This window comes from Anas platyrhynchos, chromosome 2 (assembly GCF_047663525.1).
Source record: "Anas platyrhynchos isolate ZD024472 breed Pekin duck chromosome 2, IASCAAS_PekinDuck_T2T, whole genome shotgun sequence".
Lineage (NCBI taxonomy): Eukaryota > Metazoa > Chordata > Aves > Anseriformes > Anatidae > Anas > Anas platyrhynchos.
Genome location: NC_092588.1, coordinates 78,519,333 through 78,540,287, shown reverse-complemented (window position 1 = coordinate 78,540,287; position 20,955 = coordinate 78,519,333). Strand labels below are relative to the sequence as shown.

The window sequence follows — 20,955 nt, the reverse complement described above, 5'->3', positions numbered from 1 at the left end:
GGGAAGCAGGGCCTCAACAGGTGCTTGAGAAAACAAATACTATAACTGTGAATGTCCCCTCCTTTTTGTCATTTTCCCTGAGCTTTAAGTGCTGAGCACAATGTTGTATGAGATTCCTTTGGTCAGTTTGGATCAGCTGTTGTGTTTGCATCCCCTTCCAACCTCTTGCCTGCTCCTAGCCTGCTGGCTTCTCAGGGAGAAGTGGGGGGGGAAGAGACAAAACCTTGACTTTGTGGAAGTACTGTTCAGCAGCAGCCAAAACATGGGTTTGTTATCAACACTACTTTAGCCACAAATATAAAGCTAAGTGCCATGAAGGCTGCTGTGAAGGAAGTTAACTACATCCCAGCCAGACCCAGTATGGGTCCCAACAAGAATACTTGTACTGTGGCTACATAGTTCCTTAAGTGTTTGAGTCTGCATTTTACCTCTTAGTTTTCTTTTAGATGTAGGTGAAGGGGCTTTGAATGTGTGTTAAGAATTTATACTTTGAGCTGCATGTACAAAATGCAAATGCAGGAAGCTGTAAATGTGATGAAATGACAAAGTACTTGCTGCAGGACTTGCCCTTTATATAAACAACTGGAAAATGACAGATATTGAAACACTCCTAACTTCTTCAGAGATTATGATAGTGTTTTTGAAGAGTGTTTTGTTACTGTTTTGACCTCTCCAAACCAGCTTGACTACTGAGCAGAGATTAACCAATTTACTACATCGTGGCAAAGAATCAGTAAAAACAACTATCTTTTTCCCAAGAGGCTGGTTTAGGTAAGACACAAGCATTTCAATTTCTATTTTCTTTCAATTCTTCTCTTAGCTATTCCATAAAGGTACAGTATATATTCCAGCTTTTGTGTCAAATAAAAAATAGGACATCTTTCTGCAACATCTGAGATCTATGTGGCGGGGCCGGGGAGGGATTGATTAATGCTTGAAGAAACAGCATGGACATTCAAAGTACTGTGTTCATTTCCCTGATCTGCTACAGGCTTCACATGTGAGCTTTGTCTTTTTCTTTTGTCTTTGTCTTTTTTCTTGTGTATCACTGCTCCATCAGAGTTTGGATAACAGCTTTTCCTGGCCTCATAATCATTACCTGATGACCTTTCACGGCTTGCTGGCTAGTAAATACTACTTGTCCCCCTGAAACTGCTACTTTGTACACAGATATGTAAACAGTAAAAAGATTTAAAGACGGTACTCACCTGTGTGACAAAATAAGGTTCTTATTTTTCAGTTTGATAATTCAGCTTTTAATTGCATGATTTAAAATTTGCAGCAATAATAATGGGTAGTCTCAGGCCATTATTTCTGATGAGAGTATAAATGGTGATATAATTTTAATCTCATAATGAAATGATGACAGATATTCATAAACAAATAGCAACAAATTGAAAAATTCCCACAGAATGGTGAGTCAAGTGTCATCTAGAAGAGGCCAGGAGACCAAACTACTGTGTTATTACAGACAGACCTGGTAATGACACAAACAATTAAGTCTGACTAACATTTTTGACAGTAAGGCTTTTGTTGCAGTTGATGATAACGTTACCAAACTTTAAATCATTTGTACTCAGATTTTTTTCATCTCAGATATTTGGTTAAATTAGATTTTTGTGGTTGTTTTTGAGGAAAATTTAGTTTAAAATGATGCAACTATTTCTGAGTATGAAACATAGTGCTTTTGACATAAGAGTTTTTCACTGAGACAAGGCTTGAATCTTGGGAAGCTGCCCTGTTGTGAGTTGCATGCATTTACTGTCCTTGTGAAAACTAGCTCTAAATCATCCAACCTACAATTTCATTAAAAAAAATACATACACCTCAGGTTGTGCTTTCTTCATTGTGTGTGCTGTGGAAATTGGCAGCCATATTTCTTGGGGATTTCATTTCTACCAGGAATTCCTCTTTCCGGGATTTCGTAAGTAAGTTGTGTAAAACTTTTCTTGCAATTTCTCATTGTTGCCTTATTCATGGGAACTGGGAGCTTGAAATTATGAGAGAAGTGATGCACTAGGAGGGAAGGACAGGATATTGCATGCTTGGCACTGACCTGTGGTGCTGTGGAAAGTGACACAAGTGATAGCTCTGATGCCAGAGATAGAAGAGACTGTAGAAGAATTAGGGCAAAGAAACCTGAAACCTGCAGTTGGTCTTTATGGCTAGAGTGACAGGAGATAAAGAAATGGGGAAAAAGTTTTTCAAAACTATACTCTAGAGCTTCTGAACTTAGTGTAGAGCTTGGCATGATCTTCTGTTTTCCTTCAGGAGCTGTAAATGTACCAGCAAATTGAGGATAGTAATCAGCTATCAGCCAACCATTTCTCCCTCTTAGAGATATAGAGTTTTGTGCTGCAGATTGTAGAAACAGGTTGACTGTGTGTGTTAAAGTTCATAAATTCATATTTAGGTAAACAGATGCACAGCTTGTATAAACAGAACTTAAAAGAGGAAAGAAGTCTGCATTGAAAGGACAGCTAGTTGCAAAGTTAAGTATTGAGAAGTTAAGATGTGCTTGAACAAGGGCTAACAGTGCAAAAGTACAGCAGTACACTCATGTGAATTCAGAAGTCATATTTAATCATATGATTGCATGCTGTTCTATTCTGTTGGGTGTCCATCACGTTAAAAACAGAGATGGGCCATGAGACAAAATAAATAGAGGTCCATGCAATTGAGTGCTGCCTTGGAGTAGTGCATGAGTCAGTGGGATCTAGGCTTTAAACACTGATAATTTTTCAGAAATCTGGGTGGCAGGGAGAGGATGAAATCATATGCAGGGAATGCAAAATTAGCAGCCACTTCTGAGATGTACATACCGTAGCTGAGACACCAGTGCAATAGGGATAGAACTGCTCTTCCTTTCTCAAGGTGATTATGTGAATAAAGGTACATCAGTTTGTTCTCCCCTGTAAAAACACTTAGATGATCAAATGACAAATATGAGAGGTCTATGCATCCATAAATGAACAGTGGCTTGTGTTGTTTCAAAACAATGGCAGTCTTTGGGTGCTGAATGGGACAGAGGCCCTGGGGAAAATCACCCATCAGCATGTCATAGAATGCATGTGTGCAAGGAAAGCTTATGTTAATTTGCACAAGCAACCTTAAGCATAATGCTGATAATCCCATTCATTTTTGCACCCTCATCTTTAGTGCCTTTTATAATTTCTGGTAGGGTGCTTGTATGCAGTTTTCCACATAAAACTCTACAATAGAAAATAGAAACCTAAAATGTCCTCTTCAAGTTTAGCGTTAATAGAATATTATTAATACAGGCCCAAATGTCACTTTTCAGCCTGCAAGTGATGCAGCTATGGCCATACTTCAGTTTCAATTGCACTTGACAGAGGGGGGAAGATTTGGAATAGCTCTACTGATTCCAAATACTTCATAGTGGTGTTGTTACATCATGCAATATATTAGATGTATTTTGTTATAATGCATCCACTGGTGGATTCAGTGCAAGTGAGATCAGACTACAGACTCTTAGAAGGATTATTTAAGCTATTCAAAGGCTATCTTTCTACTTGTCTCTCTTTATACTGCAGTTTGCTTTAATGGCTTCTACTATGGGCTGCTGACAAAACAGAGTAAAAGGCAGACTTTCTCTGACAGAACTTACAAGAGAAGCAAAAAGCATGTGACAACAGATGGATGTAAGTGCAATGAAAAGGGAGAAGTCTAAGAACAGAGTAAGGCAATATTGGCTAATATGGCAGGCAGTGTAATGGTAGTTCAGTAGCTTCACATCTCAATACTTTGATAGGTTTTGCAAGTGAATGAAGAGCAGAGGATGGTTTTGGAGGATGATAATGAAGTAGCAGCTGCAAACATTAGAGATCTTTCTAGAAAATGAGGCAGTATGAGAAAGCCCAAATGTACTGGTTTGAAGACTTACCAAGTATAATGATACAGTCTGGTCTACTGGGCTAATGGTGGGCAGATCTTTTTGCATAAGAGTGGTGAGAATGGTTATGAAGGCTTCACTGCAGATGCTTGTAGTACTCGCCATAAAAAGGAAAGGACAGCTATTTTTCTGTGTTGCTTCTGAGTTAGATCCTGACTGCAGCAGGATAAATCCTTCTACCATGAAATGTATAGTATTTGTTCTACTCTTCTAGAGCAATGATATGACAGAACTTGAACAATTTTGATTTTGAGGCAGTTTGCTGCTGAGTTGTTTAATAGAGAAACAGGAAAGTGCTTGCAAAAAGAATGTCAAGCAGAAAAAGAGTAAGCATATGCAGTGTGAAAAATGGAACAGATATAAAAGAGCATGCCAGACAGGTCTTCAAAGATTACTGTGCATTATGGAAGATTAGTTTCTGGAGGTAACAGAAGTAGATCTTCTACAATTTATGTTGAGGTTTCCCATTCATGTAGAAAAATGTTGATTTTTCTTTCCCCCCTCTAATTGAGCCACCTCTGGAAAAAAAATACAGAATTAAGTTACACAAATAAGGTCCATTGTAGTCAAACAAGTTTTGCAGACACAAACAGTACTCAGAAGCTTGCAAAACTTGGAACTGTGAAAGATTCATTATGTCCTAAATCACTACTTCTGCAGTATCTCTTTTGCCTTGTGAATACAGCTTTACATCCTCTGCATAGTTTTACTGTGATCACCCTGGAGACAGAAAAGTCTTTGGTCACTGTCTCAAGTGATGCCAGACTTCATTTTGAGCTATCACCTGCACTGTCTGCTCTGAAATAATTGCAAGTAGTGTAAATGGTTTTAATGAGCATTTGCTTCAGTAGTCAGTTGAGAGCTGCATAGATTTCTGGATATCTCGGACCTTCAGTACCCAAACTATTCTTATTTCAGCATTCCTCTGTTTTCGGTGGCTTGAGTGAATCAGACCTATGTCATTGCTTATCAAGCCCCCAGTGCTTATAAATGTTGGAAACTAAATCCCATCAACATACTTCTGAAGTTCTGAGGTCAGAAACTTTTTCTGCACTCAGGAAGACTGACAAATAGCTCATGATTTTTAAATATATTAAATCAAGGTGTTCCTCCTCCTGTTCCACAGATACCAATGCACAGTCTCCCTGTACTTTCATGTACTCTGAAGCTCACATGACAAAGTTTTGTTTAATTTACTTTTGTGTCCCATCTACAGGCTAGAACAACAAAAAAGACACAAGCCGCTTCAAGTGATTCTCTGTACCACACTTCTCTTGATGGAATTACTTTTCAGAACTACTAGAGGTTCTAGAACTCAAGTTTTATTCTGGTGCACGGGCCTAAGAGATCAAAGGATTAAACTGAGGTCATGAATGGATTTGTTCATAAGTGGTTTCCAAAATTTCTCATAAAAGATAGCCAGGCTTCCCTTCCCTCTTTCATGATGCTGATTGTCACCAATCTGTAGCAATTTGTGCAAATGTTTGCTTGTCCATTTGGGACACTCTTTCATCAACTCCACACAGACTGACGTCTGGAGCATTCAAAAATTACCTGTTCAAGCAGTTGTAGGAAGAGCTGAAGCAAATGTTTGTGCTCCTGTTTGAGGCTAAAATAGTAAAGGGTGAAGGAGGTGTGACAACTTTAAATACAACTTAATTGGGCATAATATGAGAGAATGGAACTGGAAAACACGGTGTCTTTAATTTCTCCTTGTACTTCTAGATTGGTACAGGGAGTTCTAGATGTACAATACTATGACTTTTTTAAAAATCAAACCAGGTAAATATGGCACTATGTCATGAAAGACATAACCAGGGTGTATATACAGAAGTACTACTCACTGGAGTAGTAAAAGGTAAGAAAAAAGTTCAAGATCTGGGAGCACAGCTAAACAGAAAGGTGAAAGGAGGCACTTCATGTGAAGCTACAAGAGAGAAGAGGTGGGGAATTACCAATTTATCCATCCACAGTGATGATTTCACATTTTCTCTAATAATACATGTAATGTGTCTTTGTTTTTTTTTTTTCTGAAGATACATCATCACTAATAACAGGATGAGTGTGGTATCCATCAACAGGGTTGGAAGACTTTTTTTCTGCTCACCATACTTTGCACAAAAGCAAACATACATTGTTGCATATGGCTTGTTTGGTAGGAACGTGGGGAATGAAACATTCTGGATCTAATTCACCCCAACTATAAATCTGGTTGACATTAAGTGATTTACAGCATGGGTATACTTGATTCAGTATAGCTACTGGAAGGAAATTATTTGTTTATTTTAGACTGTTATTTTTAAGTGCTACACAAATGCAATATTCTGACCTTTTTTTAAAAAAAAAAAGCCACCATGATTCTCTACCCATGTAAGTAAAATGCCTGGTTTTGTTTTAGTGGGTACTAGCTAGGATATAATTTCTTAAAGGAAAATGTTCCTTTGTAACCTACGGTTGTTCATTGGTGTGCTCAGAGGAAAGTGTTTTTTTTTTCTTCCAAAAAGAAATGCTGTCTGTTTTCCTTTTGCAATGTATCCTGCTACATCTCCAAACAGTTATTTAATTTCAACCATCTGTTCTTCTGCCAGTATATCAACAGACAAGGGGAGAATGACTCCTATGCATCCTTTTGTTTTTCAGTATATCTGTATAAACAGCTATTAAAAGCAATAAAGAATGTAAAATTGTAGAAGGATACTTATCCAGCTTAACTAGATCAGCAAAAGAGATGTTTCCCCTTAAAATCAAAACCATCTAGAAGATCTACTTCATTTTAAAGGGTGTGGGGTGGAGAAGTGTAATGTGCTCATGTTTGACTTCACAAGATTTACTAATATCCTGGGACTGAAGGATGAGTCTAAAGATGTTAATTTCTACCAGCTAAGGTGATAGGAACTTGCACAACAGAATCTTAAATTGATCTTAGAATATTTTGTATAGGCTACTTAGTGTCTAAGATTATTATTACAACTATATGTATTCTCCCTTTAATTTTATGTACGCATGTAGAATCTCATGTTATCCAGGTGCTCTATGAATACTCAGGATGTGCAGTGGTGCTACTTGCTTCCTTTGGCTGTAAGGTCTTCCAGTGATTGTTCAGTGTGTAGCTCAAAGAACCAAGACTTTTGCCTGACCAGATGAGTAGCATCTCGATGCATTAGTTCTTGCACCTAACTCATGAAAATTCATTCATCCAACTAATTAGTTCTCTGGAATCATGTATTGATTGGCTACTCTCATGTACAGCAGTAGTAACTGCTTGTAAAATCAGTGTAAAGTAGCATAAAACCTCTTCAGCTCTGTCAGCCCTTCTTAGTGCTGCATGCACATTCTCCTCAGTGACTGTAATGTAGGTTACAGGTGTGTTAGTTGGGAGACTAGTATTAGGAACCAAATTTAACAGTTTGGAGTGATAGAAACTGATTTTTATTTGGGCTCATTCAAGAAAATCAACATTTTTTTTCCTACCTGGCCCATAAGACAATCTTCTGTTCATCATCTATTTATCCTGTGGATAGTGCAAGTCAACTGGAATTACGGTTTTACAGATTTTTTTTTTCCCAGCCTCCCCTTTATCAGACTTGTGGATTCACTGTTTTTGTTTATAGGTCTGTAGTAGGGGCGAGGGAGAGGTGGCATGTCAAAGACCTCAAAATCTTTGGAGTTTGCTAAACCCCATTAACTCACTAAATTTGAACAGGTGAAGTAAGGTGAACCTCAGAGACCAATGACTTGCATACACAATTAAGGTAAAGTGTTTGCATCCAAAAATAAAGGGTGTCATCTGTGGTGACTAGCACAATATACCAATATACATGCAGAGTCAGTTTTGGAGATGAGCAACCAGAAGAGCTGCTGAAGGCCCTGAAGCCTGAGGTTATTCCATCAAGCTGAGTTAAGAAATTACAAGTCATCTAATGTGGGAATGAAAAGAAGGGTGGCTTAGCCTCTGCCTAGAGCCCCAACAAGTAAATGGCTCTGCATAAATGTCTGGATCAATTAAATTGCTTAACAATAACTATTGTGGCATTACTGCTTTTGTTAGACTAGAGTCAGTTGTTGCAGTAATGAGCATCAAATACAGTTTTAAGTCCTGACATTGTAAATTCCCTCTGGTAGTGCCCTCAGGCTTGATCCAAAGTGGGGCTTTGATGCTGCAACACTGAGTGTTATATTGTGGAGCTTTAATGTGGCTGGCCCAAGGTAAGCAGACACCTCTGTTAAGTGCCTTGGCCCTGTACAGGTATGTGGGAAGAGCTAGGTACATCAGGATCAGGTAGTCAGCTTTCTATTAGGAAATGCTGAGGATACTGTGGGATCTTTACCAGCACGTAGCCACCTGTTACGCCCTTTATTCCAAAATAGAGCTCGTCTCGCTCTTCTAAAACATGGCAAAAGTGTAGGTGGGGGTGGCCTTTTGAACAGGAGCCCAGTGATTAAAGCACCCCCCTAGGCTGTGTGAAATCTAGCTTAGTTATTGCTTTTGCCTAAGGAAACTCAAACTCACCTCCCAGAGAGGTACATATTTAGGGAACTATCTGCTCTCTGCAGTGCGGGTACAGATCCTGCTGTGGAATCAGAGAGCTGAAGGTAAACTAGGCTAGAGATCAAGAGCAAACCAATGCTCCCAAGTAGTCCAGGGATCTGTGTTCAACCTCAGTCTCCGAGGGCCATTTTGTGCAGAATGCCTTTGCAATAAGTAGAGTGGGAACCTTCAAGGTATCCTCATCCATGTGAGAAAAATAAAGGCTTTACCTGTGAGGCTATGGAGCTGAGCTCCTTCCTGCTCCCCTTTGGGCCCTGATCAGCTTGAATTCACTTCTGGCAAGGGAAAAAATCCAGTGAGAGAAGAGGAAAACGGTGTGCATTTCAGAGGCTGGGGGGAGTGGGGGTCTGCGTGGCAGATGAAGGATGTGTGTTTGAGCTCCTTCGGGCTGGCTGTGGCCTTGTGGTGGCAAGGTATGATCCCAGCTTTCTTCAATGCTAGCGGAGTGCTCTGACAACTGAACTAGGAATGATATTGCTGCTGTATCTAGAAGAAAGCAGTAGCTGCTGCTGCGTTTTTTTGTGGTGCCTGGTGTGCTGGGTGCTCTGCAAAGTCCTGATGGATTGAGGCTGTAGGAGGAGAGGAGCAGAAGAATGACCATCTCCTGGATTTTGCTTGGTTTGGGTATGAGATAGCCCTGTCAAGGCTGGGATGCTTCCTAGCACATGGAAAAAGGGAGCTTCAGATGTACTGACAACTTTAAGTTTACAGATGAAGGCATCCGTGGACACTTAAGCAGCAACCGAAGCAGGGCTTACAGGCCCCCAGTCTTGGAGTTTGTTTGAATTTAGGCATTTTGGTCTTTCCTGGATCTATATTCCTGTCCTGTATCTGATCATTAGCATAATTATATCTAGCACTGTATAAACAAAATTGTTATGCCATGAGCGAACATGTACCATAATATCTGTGCCACGTGAAGCAATGTAAGCTAACATTTGCTTGTGACTTATTTCTGCACAAAGCCTGGAGCCCTCATAGCAGCAAATGTTGACAGAAGTAAATGTGAACACAGTATAAGTTATTAGATGGACATGTCTTTGGACAGTCTTAGCAGGGTGATTGGTTGTCTGCAAGTTACCAGTTCACTAGGTATAATAGTTTTCAGCTCAGAATCCATTGAAGATGTTACTGAGCTGGGGCTGTGCATTTAGCATGCTGTTCTTGTTATCTGAACACAGCCAGACACTGCTTTGAAAGAAGTAGTAATATCTTGAATTGAGCACCTGAAGAGAAGACAAGGACACCTTAAAAGGGAACAGCCTATTGACTATATTAAATTGTTATAGGTAGAATCGAAGTCTAAATTGGCACCATCTGTGATAACACATCACCAGGCATTATGCCTCCCAGTACAGAGGAGTCCTGGGAATCAGAGATCTAGATCGTGTTCCAAATACTAGTGTTGTCTGGGAGAAATGTTTCCTCATTTTCAGCAATTAGAACTTTGTACTGATTTTATAAAGTGAAGCTCTTACAGAGCCTTTAAAGCACAACCATCTGAACAATCCATTACAAGTAGGGCTGAACAAAAATAAATGCTTTCTCCTTATGAAAATTGTTACCTAGTGTGAGCTGCGGAAAAATAAATATTCACAAATCATTATAGAATATCCTCCTTTAGAAGGGACCTACAAAGATTATTGAGTCCAGCTCATGGTTCCACATAGGACTACCCAGAAATCAAACAGTGTGTCTGTTGTCCAAACCTTTCTTGACCTCCAGCAGGCTCAGGGTTGTGACCACTGCCCTGGGGAGCCTCTTCCAATGCCCAAGAACCCTATTAGAATCATAGAATCATAGAATATCCTGAGTTGGAAGGGACCCTTAAGGATCATCAAGTCCAACTCTTGACAGCGCACAGGTCTACCCAAGTTCAGACCATGTGACTAAGTGCACAGTCCAATCTCTTCTTAAATTCAGTCAGGCTCGGTGCAGTGACCACTTCCCTGGGGAGCCTGTTCCAGTGTGCAACCACTCTCTCTGTGAAGAACCCCTTCCTGATGTCCAGCCTAAACTTCCCCTGCCTCAGCTTAACTCCATTCCCGCGGGTATTGCTGAAGAACCTTTTCCTAATATCCATTCAATTCCCTCAGGTCCTATTGCTGGTCACTAGAGAGAAGAAAAAATGGTACCTGCTCCTCTGTTCTCTGTGTGAGGAAGCTGTTCTCAAGGAACAAAAAGACTTGGGGAAATGAAAGTTCAAAAATCTATATTGGTGGCATACAACTACACATTTCTCAGCCTCTGAAACGGCACAAAAACTGTAGATTAGAAACTCCATTTGGGATCCAACTGACCAGATGTCAGATCTTAGTGTAGACATCCACACCTGAATAAGTCACTCTAGTATCACCTTTAATTAACAAAGAAAGAGAAGCACATCTAGAATGAGATTAATTTCATGCTAAAGCAAACTTTTAAGTAGGTCAGATGAATCTCACTCTGGAAATGCAGTTGTCTGAAGCTACCTGAGATGAATCTTGCTTCTTACGTATTCACCCTTGTCCTGTAGCCAGCAAGAAGTACCTCTCCTGTGAAATACGTGCGGTTATAGCTCCAATAGCTCATTCAGAAGGAAGGACCATGGTTCCATTATGGTTCCCTACTGGAAGTGTTATCTGACTGAAATTCCAGATCAGCAGTAATTTCAGATGAGAGTAATTAGAGAGCCAATGCTTCTAGCGAATGCTCTTATTGATGCTCTTACCAAAACACTCCTGAAACTACCATGTTCCCTGTCTCCATGTATCAACTAACCCTATTAGTTGTCAGACTACATGCTGTTAATGAAGTTCCTGTTCAAACTACTCTTCTTCGTATTACCTAATGGGTCACACCATTTTTACTGCAGTATTCATGGCCTTTTTTTATTCTTAACCCCCCCCCCCCCCCAGCAATAATGAATAGAAAATGAGACAGTTCTAGCAGGAATTTTCAGAGATGTCACTTGTGCTAAAATTCATGAAATCATTTTATAAACATTTGGCAGTTGTCCAAATACTCTTAGAAAGGGAAAAAAGAGTAATGTGATCTCACAAATCTTTAATAAGCTGAAGTCAGCACTTTGGATTTGATTTTTATTTTTTATTTTTTTTTTAAATAGTTACTTGACCCACACTATCTTGTATCAGCCTGTGGTAAAGGCTTAAACTCTCTTCTTCCTAGTGATTCTTATATTTCCAAATTTGTGAACAGCTGCCAGGAGCATGTGTGTATGTTTGCATGAGTCTTTGATAGTTATAATCAACAAATATATTTGAAATGTAACATAACTTCATCAACAGAGCATGCCAGCTCTGTTAGATCCTTTTAATCCAAGAGGTGCTTTTGAAGACTGGGTCTTCTTTAATATTATACTGTGTGTGAGTGTATAAGCAGTTAGATGTGAACACATGCTGGGCGGTAACAAGCTCATGAATCTGCTTTATGTATTTGGAATGGTAGGCTTCCGTTCACTTGAATTGAGACCTTGGATTAGAAATAAGCCTTTGCGTGACCTGCACGCTGATAATATGCAGGCCATTGCAATGATCCTTCTTACTCAGGATACATAATTGGAAATACTCAGTTACAAAGCTCAAGTCTAACAGTGGAGAGACTACCACCTCCTGGCATCATAGACAAATAGGCAAAAGTTGTCCAACCTGGGTGGTTCAAGTTAGCTAGGGCCATATGTAGAGTCTAGACTGCTCTTGATCCAGTCAGTGCTGTTATTATTAATAATAATAAACACAAATGTGTTTTTATAGGATGCTTGTATTTGAAAGCCTTTGGGCATTTCACAAACTACAAGAAAACAAAACTTTTTTTTTTTTCCATTAAAAGTGCAACATACCCCCAGTGAAATTGGAAACTGGCAAGAGAGCAAAAAATACCTACTAAACACCTCACAAAACACAAAAGATAGAGCAACCACCCACAATTCATTAGATTTCTATACATGCCAACCCCTCCTGGCCATACTGACATCAGAGGGAGACTCTTTGTGATATCAGTGGGAGAAAGATCAAGCTTAAAGTGAATAGTAGATGAGGTCTCTGTGAGAGAATGTGGACAGCAGTGCACTTAGCTGTACGTCCACAGGTTGAACTGAAAGATGCATTTTTGAAGTCAGATGTGTCTGGTTTAATGATACTGCTGCCGTTTAGAATTTTAACTTTTTTTTTCTTTTTTTTTTTTTTTTTGAGGGATGATAATGAGATGGGAGATCTGTGTTGTGATTTAGACCTAGGCTGAAGGTTGAGATCTGTATTTGAAATATCTTGTGGTGAAAAGGAATTCTATACCACCTCCATATGGTTTTCCTTGATGTTTTTCTCTTTGTACATATTCTAGTAGACTTTTGTTATCTCAGCCAAAATATGATCAAAATAATCTTTGATTTTAGGGGAGATTTTCCAAATCTCCAGAGCTGATAAAAATGTTGGTTTTCCAAAAGGGTTGGCACACTGGAGATGTTAACAACTTTTTATTGGATTAAAAGGGAGCTGAACCACTCAAAAAATGTTGTACCACTTTTTAAAACGTCTGCAATTCTTCCTTAGGCTTGTAAATCCTCATGTACGTAAACCACAGTCTTTTGTGGTAAATCTGCTCTAACAGAGTTTTTCAACATAGTAATATGCTGCTTCTCTCTCAGTTGTTTTGGGTAAGGATATGGTCTGAATTACCATATTATCTAAAAACAAACCCCACCCCCAAATAGCTTTCACTTGCCGCAGTCACATACTGCATAGTTTTTCCTATTTTAGCAGATCGTACATTCACAGCATTGCATACTAGAGCAGATCAAAGCAAAATAACATCACTGCCATGAAATGAAAAGGAATAGATATCACAAAGCCTGCGTTTGTTCAATGCAGGAAGGGAGAATAAAGATTCCAAATGAATTGGAGAATAAAAGCACGATCATTAAGAAGGTGGCCTTTGGTGTGGTCACCTCTGAGATTCAGTCTAACAGAACGTTGTTGTTGCCTCTACTTGTTCTGTAATAGCCCCACCCTATTCATTTGTGTAGAAGAATGGATCAAAGTGAGCTTGAAGATAGACAAAGTTTATAAAAACAGAAAACTCATTTTCTCATATGCTCTTTGGTGCCCGAGGCAGAGGTATTGATTGTAAAATAACCGAAACAAGCTAAGCTATTCTTGCCTTCTATATGTTTGAACACTTGTAATTGTGCAATAGGTAGTGAAACAACCCAGAATGACGCACAAAGTACAGTACAAATGAGAGACAAAAGGAGCTGAATTGTTTAAATAAGGCAAGGCTGTGAAATTGAGACTCAGATGGGATTTTGTCTTGTAGATGTTTCACAAAAAAGGGAAAAAAAATCATTAACTTGCTGAGTGGTTTTGTCTTAACTGTCAGTTCATATGGCAACTGGATACTGTGTAAATAAACATATATATTTTTAAACATGAGGAGTCAGTGCACTTTACACAGGCCCATTAACGTGTCTATTACAAAACAGGCTTATTCCAGATCCAAGAGCAGGATATTAAGGAGAAAATGTGAAAGATCTTTTGTAACCGTGTACATCTTGTTCGCCCTGCTTAGGGCCAGTGAGAGTCACCTTGTGCGGCACAGTTCTCAGGCAAGACTAGGGGCTCTGGGAGGGACTTTGGTGATTTCAGGACCCTAACAAATGGGCTCTCTGCAGAGGCTAATTTTATTTCCCATAAGAAGGTGTGATTCAAGATCATTTGCAGACTCTTGCAGATGAATTTTTTTATGTTTATATTGTCTAATCCCAATGGGTTTGTGTAGTTTTGCCTTTGTTTGCCTGTAAACCATCATAACTGTTGCAGCACGTATCTGCTCCAGCTCATCTCGTGTCCACAGGACTGGTTTGTGGACAGCCTGTCAGACGTACTCAGCAGTCCGCTAACCTCCTTTATGTGTCCAGGCACGCTCAGACCTACATGTTTCAGCTGTGTCAGCACCTATGTGTGCTGGTTTGCTTCTTGTATGGTCATGAAGCTGGTTTCGAAGATGGCTTTGAGGTTGCCCTCTGCGGGCTGCATGGTATACACAGGGTGGATGGATCTGTCCAGAGATGAAAGTGCTTCTCCTGGGACATCTTACTGTATTTGAGAGCCGAATAAGCTCTGCTGGCATGAGATGCCCCGATACTGTTGTAACTGTATCCCTGCTAGGCCTGATCCTAGTCTTACTGCTGTTGTTTACCTTGTGTGGACCAACAGTAAATCCACTTTGCATTGCTGTGGCAGTGTAGAGGAAACTCACTGGGGACATAAACAGTATTTACACCCAGTTGAAGATTTCTGTTCAATCCTAACGCAGTGGAAAGCAGTCAGAGTGTAAGGAGGAACTAGGCTCCCAACTTGTGCAAGAAGGGTTCGTTACAAAGCCTACCCAGCCACTCCCTTGGATTCACCTGGACTCGTGCTTCTTCAGTAAGATAAATTGTGCTCGCCTTCCAATATGCTGACTTTAGGGTAAGGAGGGAAAAACAGTCAAATCAGATATGTTCTTTTTTATTTTAATTAAATCATCTGTATTTGAAGGTGGTGACAACTCAGCTTCAGGCTCCTCTTGTTCATCCCATACTCTGGGAAAAGTTCCAGTCTGATTTTTGCTTTGCTCATAACAGAAAGTTTGTATTGGTTTCCTAGCCCTATAATAAACTATGAATTCTGTCATCAGCTCTAATGGTATAATGAAATCTCAGCAGTTACACAATGTGCAATGTTCTCGTCTAAGGTCCACAGCTGAATGGCCAGCTGCTGCTCAGGAAGGTGAGACCTCGATACAGCATGGAAACTTTCCTTGGGATGAGAATGGATTTGCTGTTACTGAGAGTTCCCATTATGCCTCAAGGGGCTCTGCCCTGCTTTTTGTTTTCTCTAGCAACGTGAGATCTGCCACATCAACATAGATCATTAATGTTTCAAACCTGGTCCTGCCTCTAGCTAAATTTAAGGCGCTATAGTTCATAGATGGATGAAGTCCTACTGTCTCAATCCTTCACACTTCTACTTCTGCTGTAGTTAACTTTGCCAGTGTTCTGTCCTGTGCTCTCCTCTCCTCCAGGATCACTGAATGTGCCGAGAATGCTGCTTCAAATGCTGCAGTGTATAAAGGGGAAAATACACATCACAACTCCTCATGGCTGTGGGCCTGAAGAACAGAAATTCCCAAGCTTCTTTTGGCATTACTTTTTGCCCTTAGATAAGCAGCTTGAATTCTCCCTGCAAGTCCCATCTATAGAATGAGACTTCCCTTTTTAAATCCATCAATACCATATAACTTCACATACGTGGCTGTAATGAACACCCTGACAGACTCTGGTGTAAATAAGACAATAAAAGGCAATATTTTATTTTTTTTCTGTCCACGTCTGAATGAACCTTAACTTCAAGTTGTTTAATACAAGTGGTTGATCAGATTTTGCTGTTTGGTGTCTTTACTGGGGATGAAAAGCATTAGGCACTGTTCTCTGTTGCAGCTTTGTAACCTTGTGTCATTCTGAAAAAGAACAGGAAATTGAGTGTTGAAAAATTATTCCTGCATAGATGAGTGTAGATGCATATTCCATTTGTCTGGTGCAACTCGGGAGATACAGAAAAACACAAGAATAACGGCATTTATGCTCCATTCATGCTCAAATATTGGAGTAGCAGTAACTTTATCAGCTATTAAGTGACTTAATTCTGTGTTGAGAGTCAAGCCAGTTCTTAGTGCACCACAAAATTAGATAACAACAATGGAAATAAAGGCCTTTGTCTCCTCTTACCCATATTCTGCAGTGGAGAGTGAAAACTATCCTTGCAGTGCTTTTTCTTAAAGTGGTCTCTACATTTGGCTGCTGGCATTTAATTAAATCTTTTTGGATTTGTGGAGAGCATTTAGCCAACGCTGCTTTACTGTGTATCGGGACAACCAAGAGGTAATACTGATAGATAGAGCATCCAAGCTGTGGTGAACTAGATGCTTGAAAACATGCTAGGCTTATTTAAGCCTGCAGAGCTTTTACCTAAGGTTACAGTCTAAGTGCAGGAAATATTAATGACCATAGCACAAATATCTGTGACAATAAATGTTGATACTCTGACAAGCTGAAGGAGAACTTATTCTGATGGAGACAGTTGTATGCTTTGTATTAGTGTGCAGCCATTCTATGCCCTTCTCTGATGATGCTTATGCTATATGTAATACATGGGTTATGTGGAAACGCCAAATAAGGCTCTGGGTTGCATTGTGCTGGATATTGTATAGACAAAACAACCTCCCAAACAAAACAACAACTACAGAAACTAGAAGGCAATAACTGAAAATCTTTAAGTATCTTTCTACTGCTGATTGATGGATTGCTGGAACTTGGTTTTTCATTTTCTGTTTTGTTACTTACAAAAGGAGATATTCTAGCAGGTTATTTACAGATTTGTTTTAAAGAGACTTGATCTCTGGAGCTCCTACTTGGAGGGATAACTCCTGCTGGATTCTTTCAAATTTGTGGGGGGCAAGATGCCTTCCCCTCCTAAATCCTTACTGACTAAGTCTTCTCTATTTCTTTCTTTGCCATCTAGAATGTGCTAAGCATGATGTTCAGTCAAAAAAACGTGCATTTTATTCTGAGGTGAAATGGCAGGGAGGAGGTAAGAAGGATTTTTATTTTTTGTTCCAGAACCCATGCTCTCTGTGGGGGTGGCTCAGATGACACTGAATTAACTTGGAGACTTAAATGTGAAAAGTATTTAAATAATTTTCATTGATGGCAACTAATCAAATTAGCTTTAAGAAATGGACTTCTCTGAACGGCCCTTTGACTTATTTTTCAAAGACATCCATATCCAGCTATCCATTCTACAATAATTCTGTAACTTACATGTACATAGTGCCCAGTTCCTAGGAATCAAAACTTTACAACAAAGGCATATCTTTCTTTCCACATAACTTTTGAATTCCTTGGACAAACTAGATAGGGGATAGGGTCGTGGGGTAAAAGACAAAAAGATATTAGGTGTCCACAGTTTTAATGACTGTCAATAGTTGGCTGGAGAAGACGGATTCCTATTAGTCTCCTACTCTTTTTTGAATGCCTTATTGCCTCCTCTAGAGGTGAGGGACAAGCATTAATGACCAGTCCTTGCCTAGCCTTAGATTGCAGCCAGTTAACCAGTCAGCACATGTAGCTCCAAATCAGTTGCAGCATGCACTATTGCTTGTGCAGGCCATCAAATGAGCACATGGAAGGGAACAGAGGGGTACTGTGATTATGAAGGAAAGTGGTTGTAATTGGAGGATGTAAGGCATATATCATAGGAAACTCAGCTTTGTCAGTTGCATTGCTTGTAAAACAGCTCATTGACCTTATGCCTATTAGTTCCCTAACTCTCCACCCAGTTCTGTGAGGACTGCAAGAACAATAGGGAGAATGTCAACCTAGTGAATCATTGTTGACTACGTTGTCCACATTTTCCTTATTTGGGCAGACATTTTTGCTTAGGTATGCTAAGAATCCACAAAGTGGCTAGGTACTAAGCCCTAAGACACTCAGACAGGTGTCTCAAAGACATTTAGGAGACTTACTCCAAGGTTCGTGAACTAGATATTTAAAAATAAGTCTAAAGAATTTAGATGTGGGATTTGGGACCAAACTCCCTTAGGCTTCTTTACTCTCTAAAGCCAAGATATTCAAACAATCTTGACCAAATTAGGATAATTAGAGTCCTTCATCTTACCCCTGCAGCTAATCTATTATACTGGTCTAATGTGTGTACCATTCAACCACGTCAGGGATTTTTGTAATTTAGTGGGAATAAAGAATTAATCATTAGTATCTCTGCTAAGAAGTTTGTGTTTACCATCAACATGCCCAGTTGATGTGCAGATGTTAGCTTAATGTCAAATTATAGTTACACATCATGTTGCACTTGACCAATTTATTAACCTATGCCTAATAGGCCCTTGGGACTGCATTTGGCACAGGGTTAGAGATTTCAAGATGTACTGCTCTTTGTTTACTGAATGTGGTTGGGATAACATAACAGAGAGAGAAGTGTAATTCATGCTTCAGTTTACTTACAGACTTGGAGCTTTGAGGTGCCATTTAGGCTCAACTGTTCTCTTGAGTATAATGAAACTTCATCTCTCATTGAAGTAGTTGGAACAAAATCCTTTGTCAGGTGATGCAGTATTGCTAAACAGCTCTCCCAGTGAGCTAAGACTTTACTTTTGGACTTACCTAGAAGCCATAAAAGCCATAAAGCCTGAAGTTCTTCGGAATAACATTCTTATTTCTTGTTAAAGCAAAAGTTACAGGAGTTAGAGGACTACTTGTTTTCTACTTTTGTCATTTTTTCTTTCCATTTCAAAGCCACAGAGTAGGAAGATGCAGTCAAGTGTCAAATCAGACAAAATACTTCCAGTTTGTTTGTCTGTGTGCATTGTTACACTACATGCTTAAAATGCAAAACAAAACGTTCCGTGCCCCATGTCTGTCTTTGGGTGAGTGTATGAATTAATGTTGACTCCTTACTCCCACTCCCACCAGTTCTTTTCCACTGGTTTATATTTGAAAGGCTATTTGGAAGAGATGATTTCTTGTTTCACTGTTGGTGTTAATTCCCTCTGTTCATCTAGTGCTAGCATCTCACCCAGACTCAATAATAGAGCTTAATAAATGAAACCTGACTGTCCTGTGGCAAGAGCTCCAGGATGGGCTGAAGCCTTGGAACTAATAGTATTTAACAGTGCTTTCAACACAGTTTGCAATTGGAAATGTCAAATGAGGAAAATTTATATGGTGGCTTGTGAGATATGTTGATCATTGGTATCTTACAACTAAATATATCAATTTTTATTCTTTGAGAAGAATAGACACATAAAACGCATTCTAAATGATCATTTGTGAATATTTGCCCATGAGACTGTTATGATATGTCATATGAACTTTTTACCCTCCAGAAAAGGTATTTCTGTCAGTAGCACAGTTACTTATAAGTATTGAAACAATATTTTGGAGCAATATTTTTTAGAGGTCGATTAAACATCAAATTGATGGAAAGGATGAGGGTGTAAAACATTATGTTTCTTTGAAATATATATTTTTTAAGTCACTGGCAGTTGTGCTCTGTGTGTTTCATTTGGGCTTTAGATCTGTTCTTTCATGTTGCTTTACATAAAATAAAGAAAAAAACTAGCTGGTTGGTAAGTCACATCTGTCACAGGTCTCTTTTCTTTCCTTGCTCAGGAGTCATTTGCTAATGTCAGTGAAGTTACAGTGATGTAAAGTGAACAGATACAATAGCTGATTCAGGCCTGAGATGTCTAGAGCACATGTTAAGTAACAAAGAACACCAGTTTCAGGAATGATTCTATCCCCATTTCATCTGCTGCATTGACGATCACTTCATGAAAGATCACTAGGTTTGTAGGCCAGTATATTTCTGGTGTAACCTCCCTGGTTATGATGCAGTTATACCAGGGAGAGACCTGGGACATTTTTACTGTACTCAGTCACATGTGCCGTGTTAAGAGAGCCTTCCCACGCAAAGTATTTGCACAACACTTTCCTGGAATTTGAGGGTGAAACACATTTGCCTGTTGTGCTTCAGGCATTTCACCCGATGAGACAGAGCCGTGCTTGCTCGATCATATTAGCTGGATTAGAGCAGCAGTGAAAGACCTCCAACTGTCACCATGACTTTGCCTTCCTCTTGCACTGAGCATCATCCAAGACAAGGTATTGCTCTGGATGGACTTTTGCATCTTTTCAAGCCCTGAACATGCTTCTGAACAGAACATCTGGGGATGTGCCAGGAAAATTGATTTGGAGGTGTTTGAAAAGTATTGTGAAGAAGGTTCCTGAAGCACAGCTTCTGCCAATAATCGATTAGCAATAAGACGATTAGCACAGATTCAAAATTGTCACAGTGATTATCTTCTTCTTGTCTCAGTAGGCTGGATGGACATAAGCAATTTCTCTCCTGCCTGTGTCACCCAATGGTCCTTTTACTGCCCATTAGTATTCCTGGGTTGGACTGGATTAGTGGAGTGCTGCTGTGTCCCCTGCCTTTGTCTTTATTGTGTGGGATTCTAGAGCTGTTTCTGCAGAAGTGGAGGGACTTACCCCTTTCCCTTCTTGGGGTGTATTCAAAGAAAATTAACTTGGAAGCTCCCCATGGGTTTTACCTGTTTACAGTAGAGGTCACATGGGATCAAACCAATTGCTGGTTATCAGTTGCTGAAATCAGGGCTGATCCCTAACATAAACAAGAACGTAGGCTCTTCAACCTCCCAAGAAGTGGAGGTCTACTATTTTTAATAGACTATTCATCCATAGTTAGAAAGCTGTCACTGATTTATAACATTTTTTTCATTGCACCCACCCTAGACTCTGGGCAATCATCCCTAGGGGGGGTTATTTTCCATTCTGTTCTCTCCCTGAGTATTTTAAATATATGTCTACATTCCAAATAATCTTGTAAAGGGAATTTTGGCTTCCTGGTTCCTCCTCAAGTCA

The 20,955-nt window shown here is 39.6% G+C and overlaps 1 long non-coding RNA gene across 4 annotated transcripts in view; it reads left to right on the top strand.

Moving 5' to 3' along the window:
- The window catches only part of LOC106018104 (uncharacterized), a 41,995-nt gene that overhangs the window by 14,392 nt on the left and 6,648 nt on the right, over positions 1 to 20,955 (top strand). The window lies entirely within an intron of this gene.